Genomic DNA, 7,996 nt, shown 5'->3' with positions numbered 1-7,996 from the left:
TTTTACAGGTTTATTATGCGCTGAGGTCTTTAGAGAAAGTCTCTTTAAGTAATGTCATTACTGTCCCCATGTTGGTGTTGTAAAGCCTGTGGATTGTAAAGCCTAACAATTTCACTGTCAGATTACTGCTATGAGTTCAACTTTAGGATTCTTGGAAGATGAGGACCCTGGGCAATTGTCCTTTCTTCCACTCCAAAAACTAACCCCAGGTCTTAAGAATTGTCCAACTAGTAAAGCAAAAACATTTGCCTTACTAGATTTTTGTCAGTATTTAGATGTTTAATTTTTACATTTTTCACTTCATTTTTTAAAACAAAAAAGTGCATTACTCATGTGAAATCTACAATCTTTTAATGATACATTCATCACATTCCTATAAATGTAATATCTGTATAAAAATATGCACTTCATCTGCAGCCGCCATTGCCGGGGGCTATAATAAACTCACATAAATATACCAGACATTACTTCTCAGAGACACATCGGGCTTGCAGCAGAATAATCACAGGTCGCATTGTCCTTTTATTACCGAAACTTCTTTTTCAAGGGGTGATTTGCCAAGTTAAACAAACTCATAAAAGGTTATCTGTGCCTACATGTCAGCAGCTTTCATAGGTTATCTCGGCCTTTATGTCAACGGGTAGAAATAAGAGCAGACAGGGAAAATATTTCAGACCTTGCACTGCACCAATGATATTAGCAGAGTATGGGTGGAATACACATGGAGGCCGGAGGGGAATCACATGTTTCCATTTAAAGAAGTTGAATTTCAGTGTATTAGAAAGATTATTCAGATTGACATTTAGATAAAGAATTCCTTCAGCTTTCACTGAACATTTATCTTCCCTGATAAAGATCTGTTACTGCAGACACCAACTAATGTACAGAATTTATCTTATGCAACATGTTTACTGAGTTTTCCATTTATCATTCTTAACGTGGCATAGTCATTAGAATCACGCACCTGTTGTTTGTATCCAGGTATTGAATTTTTGCTAAAATGAAGTTGTAAAGATGACGCCTGTCCTTGTGCTCTATCGAGGTATATGGGTAATCCCGAGGCTCTCTTAGACGTAGCCCGTTCATGTACTAGAAGTTTGACAAGCAATGTTACATTTTTTCCTAGAAAACATTCATAATAAGAAAATTGAAATACATGCTGTCACACTCATATCAGGAAGGAAGACGGCCAGTCCGAGGAATGCGATGCGATCCTTGAGTAAGTAACAGCAGTCTGACTGCATCCAATCAGTGATGCTGACTGGGACGGGTGGGCGGTATTATGGGCAGGGAAGAGGTGAACATTTATTTGGGTTTTATATACGCTTGACTTGCCGACGTGTTTGTAAATGCAAAATGAATATTCACCCTTTCCCCCAACCATAATTCCACCCACCCCTCCATGCTGGCATCACTGATTCAGTCAGACTGACAAATAACTTGCCCGAGGATTGCATCGCAATCCTCAGACTGGCCATCTGCCTTACTAACCTAAGCGTGAGAGCTTGTATTTCTATACAGCTCCCACTCTCAGGTCAGGAGATCAGTCTGCCTGAATCAGTGATGTCATTGCAGAGGGGTGGGCGGGATTAAGGACAGGGGAAGGGGTGAATATTCATTTGCAGTTTACATATGTTTGACTAAACAATACATTTGTCTGGGGCTTACAGGAATACAACAAGGCAACATAGAGAAATATAAGTCACATATCCTAAAAGGGCTGCCCAAGCCCTATTTTAGGATACTGTTAGTATACTACATGAAAATGACCTGACACATTCACTTTAATTGCCGATATAGATTAAGCATTATTATATTTTAAAACCTTCCCTACCTTCCCTTTAGGTGGGAGATACATCAGAGTATAATAAACATCTTTTCATCTTTTGAATTTTGGATTCATATTATTTCTACCAAATCGAATTGCCCGATTGGAGCAAGACTGTCAGAAACTAACTTTACGAAATTCGCACATCTTTACTTACAACCAAACCTATTACATTTTAGATAATCCATCAATCCATCATAACAGACCGGACATTCAGCGTCTCCCACTACCTGAATTTATGGATTATCTCAATTCAAACGGGTACAATATTCGTTTTACTCACAGACATGATTACAGTCAAATTAATTTTTTGGATTTGAATTTGAGTGGGCATTGAAGCCGCACTGTCTCTGCAGCTTCCAAACACTTTATCACACAGCATGCTCGTAGCACTAAGTTTTTCCGCATACATGGCATAGAACATGTGAATAGACCTTTACGTGGGGGTGACGCCAGACGGCGTCTTCTCACACGTAAGGCATTATGGATTTATCACCTCAATACTTGATTTCCAACTGGTCTCAACAAACATAATGAATTGATGTATCACTATTAGTGTCAATCATATTCGTATATCGTGTTTTTAAAGTTTGGTATGCTTTTTACTTTTTCAATTGAAATGATGTTTGTATATTTGTATTTCTTTTTGTGAATTTGTCAATCAGTATGGTTTTTGTATTTGAAGGACCTTTGACTTATCACATGATCGGTCTTTCTATTTTTCATTGGTCAGTGGTGTCCATATATTGTGTATTGTATTGTTTGTATATAGCTTTGACAAAGATCTTTAGTGATCGAAACGCGTCACCCTTTTCCCGTTGTGCTCTTGGAGGGCATATATCCACTGTTTTTAAACTGGCATAATAAAGTGCCAGCCTGAATTTTCTGAATATGGAGCTGGAGCAAGTCCTCCTTTTTTTTCCTGTCTCCCACTCACACACCACCTCCTCACCTCACCCCCTATCTGTCAGAATCCCACAAGGTTCAGTCCTAGGGCCCCTGCTCTTCTCCATTTACACCATTGGCCTGGGACAGCTCATAGAATCTCACGGCTTTCAGGATCATCTCTATGCTGATGACACACAGATCTACATCTCTGGACCAGATATCATCACCCTGCTAACCAGAATCCCTCAATGTCTGTTCGCTATTTCATCCTTCTTCTCCACTAGATTTCTAAAACTTAACATGGACAAAACAGAATTCATCATCTTTCCCCCATCTCACGCGACCCCCCCAACGAACCTATCCATTACAGTAAATGGCTGCCCACTCTCCCCAGTCCTCCAAGCTCGCTGCCTCGGGGTAATCCTTGACACTGATCTCTCCTTCAAACCACATATCCAAGCCTTTTCCACTTCCTGCTGCCTTCAATGCAAAAATATTTCATGGATCCGTACATTCCTAAACCAAGAATCTGCAAAAATCCTAGTCCATGCCCTCATCATCTCCCGCCTCGACTATTGCAACCTCCTGCTCTGTGGTCTCCCCTCTAACACTCTTGCACCCCTCCAATCTATTCTAAACTCTGCTGCCCGACTAATCCACCTGTCCCCCCGCTATTCCCCGGCCTCTCCCCTCTGTCAATCCCTTCACTGGCTCCCCATTACCCAGAGACTCCAGTACAAAAGCCTAACCATGACGTACAAAGCCATCCACAACATGTCTCCTCCATACATCTGTGACCTCGTCTCCCGGTACTTACCTGCACGCAATCTCCGATCCTCACAAGATCTCCTTCTCTACTCCCCTCTTATCTCCTCTTCCCACAATCGCATACAAGATTTCTCTCGTGCATCACCCCTACTCTGGAACTCTCTATCACACCATATCAGACTCTCGCCTACCATCGAAACCTTCAAAAAGAACCTGAAGACCCACCTCTTCCGACAAGCCTACAACCTGCAGTAACCACCAATTGACCACTCCGCTGAATGACCAGCTCTACCCTCACCTACTGTATTCTCACCCATCCCTTGTAGATTGTGAGCCCTCGTGGGCAGGGTCCTCTCTCCTACTGTACCAGTTGTGACTTGTATTGTTTAAGATTATTGCACTTGTTTTTATTATGTATACCCCTCCTCACATGTAAAGCGCCATGGGATAAATGGTGCTATAATAATAAATAATAATAATAAAACACAACAAACGACTACATCCCATTTATTGATTCCTTCACCAGCTGGGAAGCTATGAGTCAAAGGTTAGCTACCCTCTACCACAATATACTGTGTCCTGGTGCCTTAGCATTTCCAGGTGATCACTAGGATAGTAACACTATGAGGAACAATATACTGATGATCACCAGCAACTGTAGACTGCGGCTTTAGTGATAGCGTGCCACTGCTTCTGCCATCTGTACTTGTGTCCCCAATGTCCTCCATCCACAGCATTCACTCTTGCTCAGGCTTCATTCAGTTGTCCATTTTGGTCTTTTTCACGAATGAGAAACAAACAGACCATTTTTTTTTATCAGTGTGCCGTATGTGATTTTCAACCATTTTTCTTCATTGTGTCTATTTTTTACCATGAGTGCAGCATAAGTTTTTCTTGTATGAGAAAAAAAGAATTCAAATTTTCCCCTACATATTAAACAGTAGAGACAGACTACAGTCAGTAGTCAGTCAGTTGAACACAGATGGCCTCCAAGTGCTGTTTTTTTCATGGACCCCTTCACTTGAATGAGTGTGCCTCAGGGTTTAGTGGTGGATGCAAACTGTGGGATCCCACTGTTCACAAGAGCAGGGATTCCCAAGTTCTGCATGTGAATGAGTTAGTGCATATTTGTGACAAAATGCTGCATTCACAATCTAGGACACAGTGCTAAAATATAGTGAACTCTGTCTCATCATTGGAGAAATTTTTGTTCCTTCAGCCTGTAAAGGACATGTCACATATAAATGGCAGGTCACTCATTTATTTTCAAAATGCCTGTTAAGACCTACTTCTGCAAGCATAAAATGCCCAGACATCATAGATCAGAGGTGTCAAACTGCATTCCTCGAGGGCCGTCAACAGGTCATGTTTTCAGGATTTCCTTAGCATTCCGCAAGGTGCTGGAATCATTCTGTGCAGGTGATTAAATTATCACCTGTGCAATACAAGGAAATCCTGAAAACATGACCTGTTGGTCGCCCTCGAGGAATGCAGTTTGACACCTCTGTCCTAGATGGCTTTCCATTAGTAGCTTATCGTCCCTGAAACCATTACAATGGTTGATGTGTTCTCAAAGGTGAAAGTGGAATATGTGACTGCCAGACTCCACAAGCAGTAGCTTATCTCTCATGGGAACAAATGTTGCAGGGTCAACCTACCCAAATCTCTTTTTTTCTTTACATTTCCCATTAGGGGACAACTCTGGACACTATACACATTAGATAGTTAGCTGGTTCCACAGAAATTAGGATTTTTTTTTCCAATTTTGCATCTAATTTGTATGGGCACCTGCCATAGAAAATATTAAGATCCTGAAGTTAATAGTGAGGGTCCACCTCCCACTTCCTTTCTCTTTTGCAGTAGGACAAGAGCTTGCAATGTAAGCTGCCTTGAAATTGAAATTAAATTGCCCAGTTGACATAGAGGAAATTAAGTATAGATGGGAAGGGACAAATCTAATTAAAATTCCCTTTGAAGCCAAAACTCCTTGCAGAGTACAGGTAATTAGACAGGATATGTCTTTTCAGAGGGTTGGGTAACAAAATGGACATGTGCTTGCGCATAGACAGAGAAGTGGAAAAGCCTCTTTGGTCCCCAGGAAGTACATCCTGAGTTGAAATCAAACTTTTGTCCATTTGGAAGAAATGCTATACATTTACACCATACTTTATGTCTCCAAAGGAAAGTTATGAATATTGGTGTGTGTACAGAGCCGATAGTGATTGGACATACATTTTCAACTTCAGGACTAATAGGGGAAGAACATGCATATTTTTTCATAACTGGGACACCTGCTTGTAAACTTTAAATCAATAGCTGCCAGATCGCTGACAAGAGCCACGTCATGTTTACTATCTATGGAAAGATAAAAGCCCAATAAAAAATACGGCAGTGATATCAAACTTCTGCAATTGTCAGGAGTGAAGATATTGTTAATGTTGGGAATTTCATAAAATCCTAAAGGGCTGAGGACATCCCTCAACCCAACTCATGTGAGGTCATCACTGGGGACGTGGGGTGTGGGTATAACTCAGGTGCTGATAAAAGGTCAAGGCAAATTATGATCTGTGCTCAGGTAGAGAGATATATATCACTGTATGCATGATTCCCTTTAACCAGATATTTTCCAATCAAGTGATCTCCTTCGCTAAGCTGAATCATCTCTGCGATCAGCCTAGCAAGTTCTTTTTTAATCCATTTTTATTTCATGGAACTTTATATGCTGTATTGTTTTGTCCTCTTTGTAAAGTTTTTTGTATATTTTTTATAAACACTGCCTATCCTTCTGGATGAAATACAAAATGTAATAGTTCTGTTCCTTTTATTTTGTAAACCGCACCCGGAAGCCATAAGCTTTCATAACCAGGCATCCAATCAGCCTTTATAAAAAATGACTAGTGATGGCAGCAGGTAGTTCTTGGTTTATTGTGGAGCTAACCATGACCATAAAGGGGGGTTATATACAGATATCCCATGCGTGGGAATCAGAGGTGTATGTACCATACGCTCCCTGTTAGCTTTCCAATAACAGCCTTAGCAGAAACAGACACAACCTCCTCTGTTAATCATTGATCAATTGTGTAATTATTTGGACAATAGTGGGCAGCAGAAGGCTGTTTGTGACACAAAGATGACAGCATGACTGGTTCATATAAGACCCCCCTGGCTGCGATCTTTGCCAATTGGGGCCTGTGGTGGAACTCTTCGTGACCCCTTCAGTGTCAAATGCTTAGATAGACCTTAAAAGTTTGCAGCTACCCCATCTAAGAGCAGCATAATATTGGTGCAGCCATCCTGATTCCAGCTATGTGTGACTTACTCAGCTGCTTGCTGTAATTTTGATAAAATCACTATATTCTCTGCTGCTGATCTAACAGTTCTCTGAATTCTGATCTCTGTATATCCCCACTCACACCACTGAATAGCAGCTTTCTGTGTACACTGTGCATAGGCAGAAAGTTGACAATCAATAGGGGCAGCGTTATAAAGAGCTCATAAATATGGAGCACTACAGGGGCAGGTCTAATAGTCCTGTAGTAAAAAATCATGAACTTATTAAGCTGAAACAGAAAGTAACTGATTGCTGAAATCAGGGTCTCTGTCTCAACATTATGCTGCTCTCTGATTATGTGGCAAAAACCTGGTGACAGATTCATTTTAAATGGTAACGGGATCGGCAACACTGCAGTAAAGGTTTGGTGCCATAAAATTTAACCTCAGCTCATAATGAGATGAAGACATTATGCTTTTGCAAAGGTTAGTACATGTATTAGGATTCAATATTAGTGAAAACAGATGAATTGCAATGTTTCCACCAGTACTATGGTCTTTTTCAACGCTATCTAATATGCAAAAATATAAAAACTTACATGTAACCAAATATTCATATTGTGAGATCCAAAATGCAAATGGTGAAGGGGGGAGGCGGAATATCACATAGTGAGTGCATATGATGACAGGTTCGCTTTCCTCCCTAGTTAACGCAATCTTGCCTTGCGCACGCGCAGTATGCTTTGCCCAACTGCAGGCAAAGCCGAAAACCATTAGTGCGCATGCGCCGGCGCACTATGTCCTGGAACACAGCAAAATACTTCCGGGACATAGTGCGCTGGCGCATGCGCACTAATGGTTTATGGCTTTGCCCGCAGTTGGGCAAAGCATATTGTGCGTGTGCAAGGCAAGATTGCTTTGCGCACGCGTTAACTAGGGAGGAAAGCGAATCAACGTCAAGTCTATTTCGCGACCAGCGTGCGGTCAGCGGGACAGAAAGGGGATAATAAAAGACCCGAAACACCGCCCATATGACCCAAAAAAGGACCCGCCAAATTCAGGTGACAGGTTCCCTTTAAAGAATGCCACAGCTTTTCAAGAATTAGATGAGCTGTGGCATCATGCCCTGCTGTGCCCCTATTTTAGCAGATCTGGGAGAAACTGGTGTGAAAATGCCAAAATTGTACAGAAATTGTGAGACATTTTCAATGCAAGAAATTTTGTCAAAATTGTTTTTATGAA

The 7,996-nt window shown here is 41.2% G+C and overlaps 1 long non-coding RNA gene across 1 annotated transcript in view; it reads left to right on the top strand.

Annotated features, from left to right (window-relative positions):
- Positions 1 to 959: 959 nt before the first annotated feature.
- LOC143817933 (uncharacterized) overlaps positions 960 to 7,996 on the top strand; it is a 62,839-nt gene continuing 55,802 nt past the window's right edge. The window contains exons 1-2 of the long non-coding RNA XR_013224213.1: positions 960 to 1,042; positions 1,127 to 1,219. This is a non-coding gene — a long non-coding RNA (uncharacterized LOC143817933). The remainder of the gene's footprint in view (positions 1,043 to 1,126; positions 1,220 to 7,996) is intronic.

This window comes from Ranitomeya variabilis, chromosome 3, assembly GCF_051348905.1.
Source record: "Ranitomeya variabilis isolate aRanVar5 chromosome 3, aRanVar5.hap1, whole genome shotgun sequence".
NCBI classification, from domain to species: domain Eukaryota; kingdom Metazoa; phylum Chordata; class Amphibia; order Anura; family Dendrobatidae; genus Ranitomeya; species Ranitomeya variabilis.
The sequence above is the reverse complement of the archived record's forward strand: the minus strand, read 5'-3'. Positions and strand labels throughout refer to the sequence as shown.